The sequence below is a fragment of the Ambystoma mexicanum genome, chromosome 5p (assembly GCF_040938575.1).
Source record: "Ambystoma mexicanum isolate Mex_15411 chromosome 5p, UKY_AmexF1_1, whole genome shotgun sequence".
In the NCBI taxonomy this organism is placed as follows: domain Eukaryota; kingdom Metazoa; phylum Chordata; class Amphibia; order Caudata; family Ambystomatidae; genus Ambystoma; species Ambystoma mexicanum.
The window spans coordinates 166,247,977-166,264,698 of NC_090930.1; positions in this window are offsets into that span (position 1 = coordinate 166,247,977).

Consider the following 16,722-nt stretch of genomic DNA (forward strand, 5'->3'; position numbering starts at 1 on the left):
GCTTATCTTCTCCCCGGGTTAGTATCTTATCTTCTCCCTGGGTTAGACCCCAGGTGTCTCAACCAACTTATCTTCTCCCTGGGTTAGTCCCCAGCTGACTCTTCCCTCTTATTTTCACCCTGGGTTAGTCCCCAAGTGACTCATTGGGCGTATGTCTCCCTGGGTTAGTCCCCAGATGACTCACCCAATTTATCTTCTCCCTGGGTTAGTCCCCAAGTGATTCATTCAGTTTATCTTCTCCCAGGTTAGTCCAGAGGTGACTCAACCAGCTTATCTCCTCACAGGGTTAGTCCCCAGGTGACTCCTCCATTTTATCTTCTCCCTGGGTTACTCTCCAGATGACTCATCCAGCATATCGTCTGCCTGGGTTAGTCGCCAGGTGACTCACCCAATTTATTGTCTTCCTGGGTTAATCCCCAGGTGTCTCACCAAGCTCATTCTCTCCCTGGGTTAGTCCCCAGGTGACTCACCCAGCGTATCTACTCCCAGGGTCAGTCCCCAGGCGATTCGCCATTCACCCATCTTATCTTCTCCCTGGGCTAGTATCTTATCTTCTCCCTGGGTTAGTCCCCAGGTGACTCAACCAGCTTATCTTCTCCCTGGGTTAGTCCCCAGCTGACTCATCCCTCTGATCTTCGCCCTGGGTAAGTCCCCAATTGACTCATTGGGCGTAGGTTTTCCCTGGGTTAGTCCCCAGGTGGCTCACCCAGCTTATCTTCTCCCTGGGTTAGTCCCGATGTGACTCACCCAGCTTATCTTCTCCCTGGGTTAGTATCCAGGTGACTCATCCAGTTTATTTTATCCCTGGGTTAGTCCCCAGGTGACTCATCCAGTTTATCTTCTCCCTGGGTTAGTCCAACAGGTGGCTCACCCAGTTTATCTTCTCCCTGGGTGAGTCCCCATGTGACTCACCCAGCTTATCCTTTCCCTGGGTTAGTCCCCAAGTGACTCATCCAGTTTATCTTCTCCCTGGGTTAGTCCCCAGGTGACTCACCCAGTTTATCCTCTCCCTGGGCTAGTCCCCAAGTGACTCATCCAGCTTATCTTCTCCCCAGTTTATTCCCCAGGTGACTCACCCAGCTTATCTTCTCCCTAGGTCAGTCCCCAGGTGACTCACCCAGCTTATCTTCTCCCTGGGTTAGTCCCTAGGTGACTCATCCAGCTTATCTTCTCCCCAGGTTAGTCCCCAGGTGACTCATCCAGCTTATCTTCTCCCTGGGTCAGTCCCCAGGTACTCATCCAATTTATCATCTCCCCAGGTTAGTCCCCAGGTAACTCACCCAGCTTATCTTCTCCCTGGGTCAGTCCCCAGGTGACTCACCCAGTTTATCTTCTCCCCGGATTGGTCCCCAGGTGACTCACCCAGCTTATCATCTCCCTGGGTCAGTCACCTGGTGACTCACCCAGTTTATCTTCTCCCTGGGTAAGTCCTCAGGTGACTCATCCAGTTTATCTTCTCCCCAGGTTAGTCCCCAGGTGACTCACCCAGTTTATCTTCTCCCTGGGTCAGTCACCAGGTGACTCACCCAGCTTATCTTCTACCCGGGTTAGTCCCCAGGTGTCTCATCCATCTTATCTTCTCCCTGGGTTAGTCCCCAGGTGACTCATCCAGTTTATCTTCTACCCAGGTTAGTCCCCAGGTGACTCATCCAGTTTATCATCTCCCTGGATTAGACCCCTGGGCACTCTTCGGGCTTGTCTTACTTGTCAAGGCCACAAGCCTTTATTTGCCTATTCCTTTGCAGGAGCTTAAGCTTTTCCTTTTTGTATCGTTTGCCTGACCAGAGCATCAGCCTTTTCTCTCCCCTTTTTTTCTCATTGGTTAGAGGGACTAACTATTCTTTTTCCACTCTATTTATGGCTTAGGGTTCAGCCTTTTCTCTCCCTGCCTTTGCATTGGTGAACGTCTTTGCTTTTCCATTTGCTTTTCACAGGCCACACCCCTTGCCTGTTTATGGGACACAGCCTCTGTGGGCTGGGATAAGGGGCCCGCTCTCCTTTTGCATAGGCCAGAGCCTCTGTCCATTCATATGCCCTAGCCCCTGACTTTCCTGCTGCGATAAGGTGCTCACTCACCTTATTATTATCTCACCCTTCTTCTCTACCCCATTCACCTTCTTCTCATCCTCTTTGTGGTTCACCTCTTCCACCTTCTTCCACACTTCTGCTTTTCCCTTTCTCTCCTCCTTCCTCTTTCACCCCATCTTTCTCTGGTCTCAAGATTTTCTCTTTCACTTTACTGTCCGCCAGTCTCCATGTTTTTTCCTTTTACACCACCTTCCTCTAGTCTCAGAGCTTTCTCTTTTATTCCATCATTCTCTGGTCTCTGCTTTTCCTCTTTCACACCACCCTCCTGTGATCTCCATGTTTTATCTTTCACTCCACCATCCTTCGGGGTCTGGGGAGTTTCTGTCTCTCCAGCTCCCAAAGTTCTCCAGCCATTCTTTTTCACTTCACCTACCCCCAGTCCACGAGTTTTATCATTTACTCTACCTTCCTCTGGTTCTCTGGGTTTTCTCTTTTGGTTCAGCTTCTGCCACTCTCCTGTTCCTGCAGGCTGCTTCCTGTTCTCATCCCCTGAAGATCTGCTTGTACACACCACTGTCCCTGCCTTCTTATCAAGCAGTTCTCAAGATCATCAATGTTACAATGCACCAGCGCAGCGCTCCAAACACCTCTTTCACCTATATTCTTCGATTGGGCCTTTACATAGAGTTTGGACTAAAAGGCTTCTCCCTGACTGCTCAGGTCTAGTTTTCAATGTGATCATGTTCAGTGGCAGAGATGTTACCTAGTGGAATCTGTGACAAGTTAGCCGATATTTTGGATTTCTTTCATGTGTGGTACTGCAGCTGCTTGGCTAAGGCTGTTGTCTTGCTTTTTCCCTTATGGCTGCAGGGCTTTACCTTCATGAATCCTGCTCTGAGTGGCTCCTCTACTCTGCAGGGTAGTTTGTGTGTTATACAGTCAGTTTGTGGGCCTCAGTCATTCTTCTTCTCTCCGGTACAAAGCATAACATCAGATTTCTCAACATGGATAGTTCTTTAAGACTGTAAAAGGATGGTACTGTTACTAAGATCAGTATACAAAATGTTGGCAAAGGAAATCTCGATGCTTGATTTTCCTTTTCCTTCTAATTTCTGTTTTGAGGAAAAATTAGAACTTTCCAGTCTATTAGAAGAATAATGTCTGGTGAGGTGACCTAGTTTCCCACGAGCCAAACACTCCTGCTCTGTTTGGTACCTGACAGCGAATCCAAATTCCTGCCATGAAGGATCACGTTCATCCTCACTTTTGTCTGTCAGGGGAGTCTCTACCTCTTCTAATTTGAATTAAAAGCTCTCCACGTCATCATAGAGAGTTGATGACCTTGATTGGATATCTTCCTCAGACGGGGTGGAAATATTGCCCAACGGCGAGGCCAGAAAAATGTTGGACTGGGAAATTTCACAATTGTCTGTCTCGAAGGTATAAGAAATGTTTCTAGGTAGTGGAAAGTCATAAAGGTTAGTTATTATTCACATTTTTCCTTTCACTGCACCTTTGGGCATCATGGAGGTCTTCATCTTTACAAGTCCTTTGTATTTTGAAAGGTGTTTTAAACAATGGTTCTGCTGTGTGTTCTTTTGTGTGGGTGTTTCTGCCGTTTATGTCAATGGGGTTGAGCACAGGTCTCCCATGACTATTCTCTTCTGGGTGGCAAGGCACTTCTGGGGGCTGATAAGGGTTTCTCCATAGTCTTCCTGCCTTGAATCTGTAGTTGAGTCTTCCTCATCAAATCCGCATTTTATTTTTTTAAGAGAGGGGGAATATGGGAGATGTAGTTCTTGTTTGTTTATAGCTTCCAAGTGGTCTGGGAATCTTTTCCTTGGGATATTTTTATATGGGTCCTTCCTGCCTTTAGCACCTGGCAATATCAATCCGAGGCCTTTTTGACAAAGTCTGAAAGGCCACTTGGTTACAATTATAAGACTAAAGAAGCAGGTGTTGAGGTCTGAAAACAAGGACAGACTCTTGTTTGTGGGCTCATTTCCCACGCAAGACGTGCATGACCCTTCAACTATGGATAGGAGTTGGGGATGTAGTAGCCTAAGATGCTTTTCAACTATAAAAGAAGGCTGAGCAGGGTCAAGGTCACACATACATGCAAGTACGAGTTTAAATATATGTTTATTCAGGTTACATGCAAGTTTGTTCTCCAATGAAACCGTGAAAGTAGCCCACAAACACTTCCTATATCCCAGGATCACTCCTTACATGACTAGAAAGGATAATTAATGCAGTGGCTTCTCCAGGGCCTAGGTAGGCTCTGCATTTTAGAATCAGGATAGTTTCTATTTAAATGTGACCAGTCTGTCGAGTGTTTAAAGATGGGGGCCCATATAGGAAAGATTTAACTAAATAACAGGATGATTTCTCCTTAGGGTTACAATATCTAAAGTGTGAGGGTGCCACACAAGTCTCTTGCTTCAACAAAAGTCTCTAGGTTCAAGAAATAGTGTTTCTGTTTCATAATCCTGAATCCAGTGGTCTTTTCCCGGGATGTTGTCCATTCTTAGGCCCTCAATACGACCCAGGCGGTAAGCGGAAAACGATGCCGGTAAATGAATACCGGCATCGTTTTCCGCTAGGTCCGATTATGACCCGCGAAAGTGCAATTAGCGACATCGTAGTTTACGGTGCCGCTAACAGCACCAAAATCGCGCGTGTGCGACCCACCATGCCGTAAATACCGGCATGGCGCAAAGCTACGCAGATCACAAACCAAGCGGACATGCCCCTAACGCCATCGCCAAGGCCGTAAAGTACCTTACCGCCATGGCGCTAATTCCGCCATCGCGAACCAACCGTAAATGGCCATGTGCAGTGTACCCAGCTGCCACAGGTGCACAGAATCAGCACAGGTGGAGGCAATACAGACTCTCCCAGTCCACAAAGAGCACACCCCACCCCTACCAGCCCCAGTCACACACCACAATGATACCAATAGGACTAGCAATGTTGGGGCTGGAGGACCTGATAGCAATGCGAGTGCTACAACTGCAACAACAACAACAACAACAAGCTGCACAGAGGAGACGCAGGAGGAGAAGGAGGGCAAGGCAGGGCCAGCAAGCCCCACCAGCACAGCCAGTGGCACCACGCAGGCAGCCCCCAATCCCACGCATCAGAGCCAGTCCATTCAACCTCACCGCAGAGCAGATCCACACCCTGTACCGACTGGACCGGGACACCATCACCAACATTGTGCACATGATACACAACGACATCGTCAGCATGATAGAAACACCCACCGCCATCCCGCCCCTACTGAAGGTCGTGTCCGTGCTCCACTTCCTGGCCACAGGCACCTACCAGCACACAGTGGGCCACTTGCATGGCATATCCCAACCATTATTCTCACGTACACTGATCCAAGTGCTCGATGCCCTCCTCAAGCACACAGACGACCACATCTCATTGCCACGGTCTGCCCAGGAGATTGCCAACACCAAAGTGGGTTTCCATGCACTAGCTGGCATACCTGGTTGCATTGGTGCCATAGACTGCACCCATGTTGAATTGGTGGTCCCACATGCCATGGAGGTACCATACCGCAACCGTAAACTATTTCACTCAATCAACATGCAAATGGTCTGCGACTCCAACAGGATCTTCACACATTGTTGTGCCCGATTCCCCGGATCAACCCATGATTCAATGGTCCTTCGGAACTCCATAAATGCCACGCTACATGGAGCGACATGCAGGCCCAAGATCCTGCCTACTCGGTGAGTCTAATGTCATGAGCATGGAAATGCGAAGTGTGTAGGTGATCGACGTACCAATGCATATTTCACCTGGCAGAAAGGGGGGGGTGATGCATACGTCACATGGCTGCGACTAGCAGTAGCCAGATCATACCCTGAGGCAGCACTCACGTCATCTGACAACTGTATACATGATGCCTGATCTAATCAGCCCTAACATGTGAATGAAAGTGTACCCCACCCATGACACAACCATCTGCAAGTGCATCGTACGAAATGTGACCACATTGACTCCAAAGGAACGCACCTACATGCACGTCACCAAACACCATCAACTGAAAGGCCTGTCCCCCATAACTGCGCACAAAGGAGGCACATGTCGGACAGGAACATCAATGCACCACTACACAGACAGCAAGACCCACAAACTCCCCCCATTGACACCAGTATTGTTCCCTAGGGTCATAATGAGCCAGACAGCAATGTTGCAATCATGTGAGCTTTGACATCACAGGACACGTGCCAGGTCACATAAAGTAACGGCCTGAACGGACACAGTGGTTGGGCACTCACAAGGCAATTGTCCCCCCTGCATTGTGTCTTGGCATGCAAAACAGTACATGAGAGCCATGAACATATACCGGTTGCATAGTGTGAATCCATTAGCACAACTAAATTTGGTGCAAAGTAACAGTTGAATGCAAGGCATGGTGGCGCGTCATGTTCAGAAAGCGATCTCATTCCTGACACATACATTGTTGCCCATTTACAGGTGATGCAGGCTATCCCCTGAGGAGGTGGCTCCTTACACCAGTCCGGAACCCACAGAACCAGCATGAGGAGGACTTCAACCGTGCCCATGCACGTACCCGTGTGGTGATAGAGCAGGCCTTTGGCCTACTGAAGGCACGTTTCCGCTGCCTCAGCAGGTCTGGCGTGGCACTCCTGTACCGCCATGAGAAGGTTGCAAAGATCGTCATGGCATGTGTCATGCTACACAATATGTGCGTCAGACGTAACGTGCCTATGCCCCCTGACGCAGAACTGCAACCACCTGATGATGAGGATGATGAGGGTGGGGATGGGGCAGCACCTCAAGGAGGCAGCGAAGCACAGGAGGGGCGTGAAATGCATCAGAATCTCATTGACCAATACTTCTAGCACACACAGCGTGTGCGTGTAACATGTGGACGGCACTTGGGGCACTGTGTGTGTCTGGTATATGCACACTGTAGACTGTACAACAATAAAGCACACATACACAATGAGCAATGTCCACACATTTGGTTTGTGATAAACGAAAATGTGTATTGTGCTTCAGAAAAGTTATGACACACCCAATCCCCCCTCCCCCCTGAACACCCCAACACACCCAATCCCCCCCCCCTGAACAACCCAACACACCCAATCCCCCCTCCCCCCTGAACACCCCAACACACCCCCTCCCCCCTGAACACCCCAACACACCCAATCCCCCCTCCCCCTCCCCCCAGAAATCCCTGCAAAGGAGTGCCAGTGCCTGTGGTGAAGTGGGTAATGTTTTAGTGGTCCACTGGGCGGGCACTATTGGCAGCCCCCTGTCCCGGAACCTGGGGCCCCCCTGCCTGTACTCCTCCGGGTCCTGGATGACCTGCGGACGGGGCTGGATGGGGCCGAACTTGCAGCTGAGGAGGTACCGGCCTGCTCGGTACGCCTTGTGTCCATGATTTTCCGTATCAGTTCAGCAATCATATTCCGCACTGCGGCTAGTTCTGTGCATATGTTCGTGCTTGCTGATTGGATGGCTGCCTGACCTAAAATTGTTTGTAACCATGGAACATACCGTCTCCCAGACAGCCAGAGAATTTGGATGTGAGGATAAACTGCTTGCGATATCTTTTACTCCATTGGGGATTGAGTTATTTTCGACTTCAATTTTAAAACAAGAGGTGCTGTGTGCCAGGGTAAGGATGTTTGTGGGCATGCCACATCCCCAATGCGCAGACATCCTTAGAGAATAATATGTATAGGATCATGTCAAGAAGAAGACAACTGCCCTCAGAAATATTATTTCAATTAGAAACTTGAACATTTAATTTATTGTTGACTGATCTGCCCACGCCATTTTTATTACTTAGAGTCATTGCTAGCCTAACATTCCATTTCAAGCTCTCAATCTCAATAAAATGGGTTTCCAGTAGACACACAATGTTGAAGATTAATTTGTGAAGATGGAATGGGTTTTTGAAATTTTGGGGAGAGGGGTTATCATCACCTTTCTGGTTCTAAACAATAATGTTAACATTCATGTCAACAAGTAAAATGTACAATCCAATCTATAAGAACCATTTGTAAAGGATCTGAATTTTGCAACTAAATTATACGTAAAACAGCCAGAAAGAACAGACGGCATAGTGGAACCACAAAGAAAGCAAAGGACATGATACAAAAGTGAAGAAAATAAGTCATACATACAATATTAAACATGTAAGCAAACCATTTTTTGAGAGTAATAGATATATGAGCAAGCTTTAAACAATTTAGAAATCAATAGTAAGTGATCAGAGATGACCAGATCACCATGAGAAATTGGAGCAAGCCACCAATACAACATTTGAAAATAAGATTTTGTAAATTTAACTGCATTAAATCCTCTTGAACAAGGCTATGTTTTTTGCATAAGAAAAAGCCTAAATTAAGTATTTAGATAAAATAAGAAAAAATTAGCAAAGAGGATGTTTTTGATGAATCTTACGGACTCCTCACTAATTCCCTGCCTAAATTCTCCTCCCAGGTGGCCAGGGAAAGGCAGATGCTTTCTGATCCTGACCTTGGCGGTTGTTCTTTGCAGGAGGATCACCTGGGAGGGGAAAAGGCTCAGGGGAATGAGAGGGCTCCCTGGGATGAGACACAGTATTTATCTTCCCCTGGGAGGAGGGCTGCGCAATGCCAAATTGTGTGATAGCTTGTTGTAATAATCATCTTGCTGTGCCACAAGTTACGCATGTAAATAGGTGTAAAAACCATCACAAACCCTGAGGCCTTAGGAGAAATAAAAGCCCTTTCAAAATCCCAAGGACCTGTAAAGATAAAAACTTCCTTGACGCACAAAGGTACAGTGAAAGGAAACATTTGAATAATAACAAACTTTCATGACTTCCCACTATCTAGAAACATTTCTTATACTTTAAAGACAGACAATTGTGAAGTTTCCTAGTGCAACATTTTTCTGGCCTCGCTGTTGAGCGATATTTCCACCCTGTCTGAGGAAGATACCCTATCAAGGCCATCAACTCCCTATGATGACGAGGAGACCCTTTAAGTCAAATTAGAAGCAGTAGAAACTAAAACAGACAAACGTGAGGATGAACGTAATCCTTCATGCCAGGAATTTGGATTCGCTGTCAGGGACCAAACAGAGCAGGAGAGTGTTTGGCTTGTGGGAAACTAGGTCACCTCACCAGACATTGTCCTTCTAATAGACTGGAAAGCTCTCATTTCTCCTCAAAACAGAAATTAGAAGGAAAAGGAAAACCAACCATCGAGATTTCCTTTGCCAACATTTTGTATACTGATCTTAGTGAAAGTACCATCCATTTACCGTCTAAAAGAACTATAAAGGTGAGAAGTCTGATGTTATGCTTTGTACCGGAGAGAAGAATAATTATCGCGTCCATGTAGTACTACAAGGTAAAACAATCTGGGCTCAGTTAGATACAGGCAGCAGAGGTTCTGGCGGTACAAGCAGACGTTCTTTCATCACATTGGGAAAACCTAAGTAAAAAGACTATAGGTTGTGTTCATGGACAGGCAGAAGGACAACCCTTAACTAAAATCGATATAACCATTCTGGGAAACCCATATCGGTATTAGTGGCAGTAATACCTAATCATCCTACCCCAATGATTCTAGGTCGTGAAATTTCACATTTTGATGAATGGGTTTTTCGAGTAGCACAGATACAAGTGAAGTAATTTAAAAACTTTTACCAACAACCTAAGAACATATATTCCGCCTATTACCCTCAAAATCCTTGGACCGATGAAAAATCATTCATAGTGGATCCAGTCTGGAACTGGAAAGCATGTGAATACAACATGAATGTGGGGGAGGCTAAACGTGAAGAAGAGATAAAGGGAGATCAGGTCTTTAGGGGAAGGGTAGGTGATGAATCCTGCATACTCCTCACTAATTCCCGGCCTAATTTCTCCTCCCGGATGGCCAGGGAAAGGCAGGCGCTTTCTGATCCTGGCCTTGCGGTGGTGTTCTGCGGGAGGATCACCTGGGAGGAGAAAGGCTCAGGGGGATGAGAGGGCTCCCTGGGATGAGACGCGGTATTGGTCTTCCTCTAGGAGGGAGGGCTGTGCAATGCCAAAGTGTGTGAATGCTTGTTGTAATAACCATCTTGCTGTGCCAAAAGTTACACATGTAAACAGGATGAACACCATCATAGACTCTGGGGTCTTAGGAGAAATAAAAACCCTTTCAAAATCTCAAGGACTTGTAAAGATAAAGATCTCCTTGAACACCAAAGGTGCAGTGAAAGGAATGAATAATAACAACGTAGCAGAATTGCCTTTCCCTTTTCACTCAGGTCAGATGACTAACCCTTATAATATTCCTTTAAAGAATATTACAAAGAACAGATTTGGGTTTAGAAGTAAAAACCAAACTCAAAAACCTAAATTTGTCATTAGGGACTTCAAGTCCCATAATTCCCTAAAAGTACTGAGATGAAGAACATGACTTAAGAGGTCCAATGTGGCAGGAGTGGTCAGATTGGTAAAGCAAATGACCCACACCTAAAGGAGACAGAGAGGCTTAAAAGGCCCTCTCAGGCGCAGGCCCTAAAAAGATAGAAGAGCAGAGGAAGTAAGAAGCAGAAGCAGTGTGGTATGTGCAGGCGGCCAAGGCACAAGCTGTCGGAGATAGAAGACAACGGGACCACTGTTTGGCAGATATCAGCTGCCAGTCTGGAGAGGGTCTGCACCTCTCGATTCCTGAAATGCACAGGTCGCGCAGCAGGAAGCATTCAAGAGGAAATCTAACCAGCAGAGACTGTGCAGTGGGAATCGAAGATAACACTGACTGCACGGAGCCATCATGGATGGGTGCTGATGAAGTTCAGCCTAACCCTTCCCCAGTGACGGTTCCCTAGGATATTGTGAGTGGGATCCAGAAGATAACACTGACTGCGCAGAGCCATCATGGATGGCTGCTGATGAAGTTCAGGCTAACCCTTCCCCGGTGACAGTTCCCTAGGATATTGCGAGAGGGACCAGGAAGATAACATTGACTGCGCGGAGCCATCATAGATGGCTGCTGATGAAGCTCAGCCTAACCCTTCCCCAGTGACAGTTCTCTAGGATATTGCGAGTGGGACCCGGAAGCTCAGCCTAACCCTTCCCCGGTGACAGTTTCCTAGGATATTGCGAGTGGGACCAGGAAGATAACATTGACTGCCTGAAGCCATCATAGATAGCTGCTGATGAAGCTCAGCCTAACCCTTCCCCAGTGACAGTTCCTTAGGATACTGCGAGTGGGACCAGGAAGATAACACTGACTGCGTGGAGCCATCATGGATGGCTGCTGATGAAATTTAGCCTAACCCTTCCCAGGTGACAGTTCCCTAGGATATTGTGAGTGGGACCCGGAAGATAACACTGATTGTGCGGAGCCATCATGGATGGCTGCTGATTAAGCTCAGCCTAACCCTTCCCAGTGACAGTTCCCTAGGATATTGCGAGTGGGACCCGGAAGATAACACTGACTGTGTGGAGCCATCATGGATAGCTGCTGATGAAGTTCAGGCTAACCCTTCCCCGGTGACAATTCCGTAGGATATTGCAAGTGGGACCCGGAAGATAACACTGACTGCTCGGAGGCATCATGGATGGCTGCTGATGAAACTCAGCCTATCCCTTCCCCGGTGACATTTCCGTAGGATATTGCGAGTAGGACCCGGAAGATAACACTGACTGCGCGGAGCCATCATGGATGGCTGCTGATGAAGTTCAGCCTAACCCTTCCCCGGTGACAGTTCCCTAGGATATTGCGTGTGGGACCTGGAAGATAACACTGACCGCACGGAGCCATCATGGATGGCTGCTGATGAAGTTCAGCCTAACACTTTGTGTTCTGGTACAAAACCCAAAAGACCAACCTGCATAGGATGGGTTTGCGCTTCTGTGCCTGTGAGCGCCATTAAAACCGAGGACTCTACGAAACCCCGGGGACACCAGTAGGCCCAGTGGAGGCCCTGGAGAGCTCCCATCCCCAAGCTGGCTGTGGCTTCCATCTTAGAACGCTGCCACGTGCCGGTGCGCGGTGCGATGCAGTCTTCGAGCATGGAGGCCCTCCCCTACTCCAAGTGAGAGACAGTCTGGGTGTAGCCTTGACTGAGCTTCTAGAACGTGCACACTCAGGGGTAACAGGGCCAGGGGAGAGGGTGAGGCACAAAGCTCAACTTCCTGCGGAAGGGTCGGGTCTGTGTTAAGCAGAAGGATTATGAATCATGTATTTGAAAGGGAAAGCATGGCTGCCCAATTTCTGGCTCCCGACTCACCACCAAATTGTTGGGACTGTGACGAAGAATAGGGGATAAGAGGTAGTGGCGCTGGAAATCCAACTCTCCCTCACTGAAGGCACTTCTCAATGGCAAGTAAAAAGCCCCGAGCAGTGTGCATATTAAATTCTTCATGCTGATTAAATATTCAGGTGGGTAAGTGCTCAGTGCTGAGAGCTATGTGTGTTCTGTGCGAATGCTGGCATGGCTGACTCACCATTTCATCGTTCTGGGGTCAGTGAAAGGAGTACCATTTTAAAATAAAGCCTTTTGGCGAAATCGCAATTTAATCAACGAATTATAATTAATATGAATGGAAAAGCACACTGGGCTGTAAAGTCTTTCTAAGCCAGAGCTGCCCTCGTCGTGCCCTGAAGACACCCCACGAGGGAGAGCACCGAATCCCAGATGCAGCATCTGCAGCCCCGCCCATCTGGCTAGAATTACCTTGTAAAGAAGTATTTATCTTCGATGATGTGTTTCTTTTGACACTATGTTCCATGCGATGTTTTCTATCTTGGCCTTCACTTGGAGGAAAAGAAATCTGGTTTGCATTTCTGAAATCTGTTCAAGATAATTTGGGGTCAGGTGTTTTATGGGGCCCAACCTGATCTAAGGCGGTTCAATCCCCTCTTGTGTTCTGAGACCTGGGACTGGTGGTATTAATAAACATCTGGCAGTGCCATCTGAAACTGTTTTGTTCACCCGGAATTCTATGCATTTTTACCTTATTTCTATTTTGAGAGTTATTTATAACTTCACAGCCATGTTGGGCATGGTTAGATTTTTGGCTAGTCTGGCAGTCCCTTAAGCAACGGGGGGGCTCCAGCTATAGCTGGGCCACCATCACTGATTCAGTCAGTGTCCGTTTCATGAATTTTATAATTGGAGGGTAATAACAACTTTCCGTGATAATGCACGAGTGATCGAGCGTAGCGAGGGAGTCGGAACCAACCAACAGCGGTGGAGCGGGTTCGTCCACTCCAAGAACGTTTTTCAATAATTTGTTAACTTTTGCATTTTTGACCAAACTATGAATGATTGGGTAAAAAGCCACACAGTTTGCAATTTCTTTTGAAGGCTAACGCATGAGAAAGAAAATGGATGCCAAGCTACCAACAGTGTAAAAGTAGCATTTTTGGAACATAGTCCAATACATTTGTATGCTGCCTTTGCCCACAATATATGCCAGTATTCTGCCAGTATAAACATATATTTTCCTGCTGGCTGTGTCCACACATGCCCATGCCAGCTCTGCCAATGTATGCCAGTTTCCCCACATAAGAATATACTCCTGTTAGCGATGTCCATAAAGCCAATAGAAATTGCCATCCTAACATGTACATGCTGCCTAAACCTATAACCCTCGCACATATATGAACACTCACCATCTTCCTGGCTTTGCCCATAATACCAGTAAAAAAGGCCTGACCACTGTAAGAAAACATGCCTACACTGCCTGCAAAAATTATCCTCCACCACATAAGAACATCATGTTGGCTTTGCCTGTAACAAGAGCAAAATGCTATGCCAACTGAAATGAAACATGTAAATGATGCCTACAACAATTAGCCCCACCCCACGTAAGAACACTCATCATGTTGGCTTTGCCTACGAAGCCAATAAAAATGCCATGCCACTTTAAGCAAACATGTCAATACTGGCTGCACCAATGTTGGCCAGTATGGTCACATAAAAACACTCATCTTGTTGATGTTGCCCATAGTGACAGTATAAGATGCATATTACAGTAAGAGAACAGGAAGATTCTGATTGCACCAGTCTAACCCCCACTAATCAGAAAGGCCAACCCCAGCAGACCTGCATGCTTGCACACAATCATTCATGCACACACTCATACAACATACACACTATCTCATTCACACATGCACTCATACAACAAATACACTAGCTCGTTAATACATGCATTGATACAAAATAACCTGCATTCAGATCTCAAACGTGACACCACCAAAGTAGACAAATCATTGCATGCATTCATACAGAAATACAGATTTATTTTCTTCTTAACTACAGCCTATGTTCGCTACATCTGCATCACACCACAACCCCACAGCGAGACCGGCATCACTGGGCAGCAACACAGTTTTCCGAAACCAGGAAAGTAACTAATCCAAGAGGGTACCCACCCCTGCAATACATCACAAACCCAAATCCAAAACAGAGGCTCAACGCAAGAACAACAGTGAGGCAGACGACCACTGTGTGTCAGAGCACACTGACTTAACACAAGACCAGGAAAGTAACCAACCCAGGAGGGCACCTGCCCCTGAAACACATCACAAATATATTACAAATATATTACAAACCTGAATACAAAATACAACAACCACAGCGAGGCAGATGTTACTGTGTGTCGGAGCACACCGATTTAACCCGAGACCAGGAAACTAACCAACCTAGGAGGGCACCTGCCCCTGGAAAATATCACCAACTGAAACCCAAAGCGGAGGCACAATACAACAACCACAGCGAGGTAGACAACACTGTATAGACCAGGAAAGTGTTGGAGCACAAGAGTTAAATGGAGACCAGCAAAGTAAGCGACCCCGGAGGACACCCACCCCTGGAACACACTACAATCCAATTCTGTATCCAAAACAGAGGCTACAACCTATATCCACAGTGAGGCAGGTGTCACTGTTTATTGCAACACATTGACCTACCACTAACCCCATGAAAAGAAGCAATCTAGAAGGGCATCTGCCCCTGGAATATACCACAAATACAAATCCTGGCCCAAGACATCTCAACCACAAACATGCCACAATATAAGAAGGACAAAGAAGCAAGAACGGAAAACAAAAATAGGAAGGGGATTGCACCACCATGGAATGGAAACCACCTATCAATTTGTAGAACACCTCAGAATCACCACCAACCACTACTAAACAGAATAAAGATATGGACCAAGACAAGGACAAATACAGAATACATCTCCCACGACCTCTCCAGGTACGACCCTACCTCAATGGAAAACAAACAACCCACAAGCAAGGACTAAAGAATCTTGGACTCAAACAGACCGCAAAACCACACGCCAAAACACACAGAGCCCACCAACTCCAAAGACATTTTCAGAAAGACCCCAGCAAGAATCAGAGCCCAGTTAGTATCCCTAACCACCCACATCCCTTACATAACCAAATACTGGAAAAAAGACCACATGTACAAACAAAAACCCACTACTATGAACCAGAACAAAGAAACCTATCCCTCAATTTAATTGAACTCCTCAATGAGGAAACAGATGCCCCAACTACACTATCAGCAAATAACAGCCTCACTCAAGAGAGAACCAAAAACCCAGCAAACACCACCCCAACCGAGACCCAGGAAAGAATATGAAACAATGATTAAGGAAAAGCACACACTCTACACTGCAGCCTACTCAATGTAAGATCTATGGCCACACACAAAACAGAAATGTATGACCTCCTAAGTGAGGGCCGCACCGAACCACTCTTCATCACAGAAACATGGCTATTGGACAATTCCAAACAATCACCCATGATGCCATACCAGCCAACTTCAAACTAATACATTCCAACAGAGAAAACAGAAGAGTAGGTGGAATCACAATAGCGCACAAAGACCACATCTGTGTCACAACACCCCCGCAACCAAAAGAGAAGACTGCAAATCACTCATAATCAACATCAAGCTCAACGTCCAAGCCAACCTACTGTTCCTCCAGAACTACAGACCGCCATCCTACAATCTCAACTTTGCAGCAAAGGTCATAGACGCCAATGCCAATCTCTCCACTTACCATGAAAACATAATTGTTCTGGTAATTTCAACATCTGGCACAGCAAACCTGCTCAGCACCCTACTGGAAATCTTCCACTTCAAACAAGTAGTAAATTACCCACCCACTGTGCTGGACACACCTTAGACACAGTTTTCTGCAGCGATGGACTCTGAACCACCACCACACCAGTACCAATCATGGAGTGATCACCACTTGATCCCATTCACCGCAAAAATCCCAAACCGCATGATGCCTGGAAAATCATTACACCATACTACTAATAAAATAAACTGGAAGAACCTTGACTTGGAAACATGAACAGAGTTAATGGAATCAACCAAACCAAACATCTCCCAGCTAAATATAATGACTCCAGGCTCAGCAGAAGAGAAAACTTTACACCTGGATCACAGAGGCCCTAGACGAATTAGCACCTGCAAAACTCTTCAAAGTCACAGCAAAACAATAAATGGCAGTGAGATGGTTCACAGAAGATCTGAGGAAACAGCCGGAAAAACAATGGAGAAACCATTTCAACCAATCAGATGAAAACAAATACTGATGACAGCTCTAAATGTACAAATCAGCAGTATTAAAAGCAAAGAAAACATACTACACCACAAGAAACCAATCGCCAACAAACCCACAAAAAG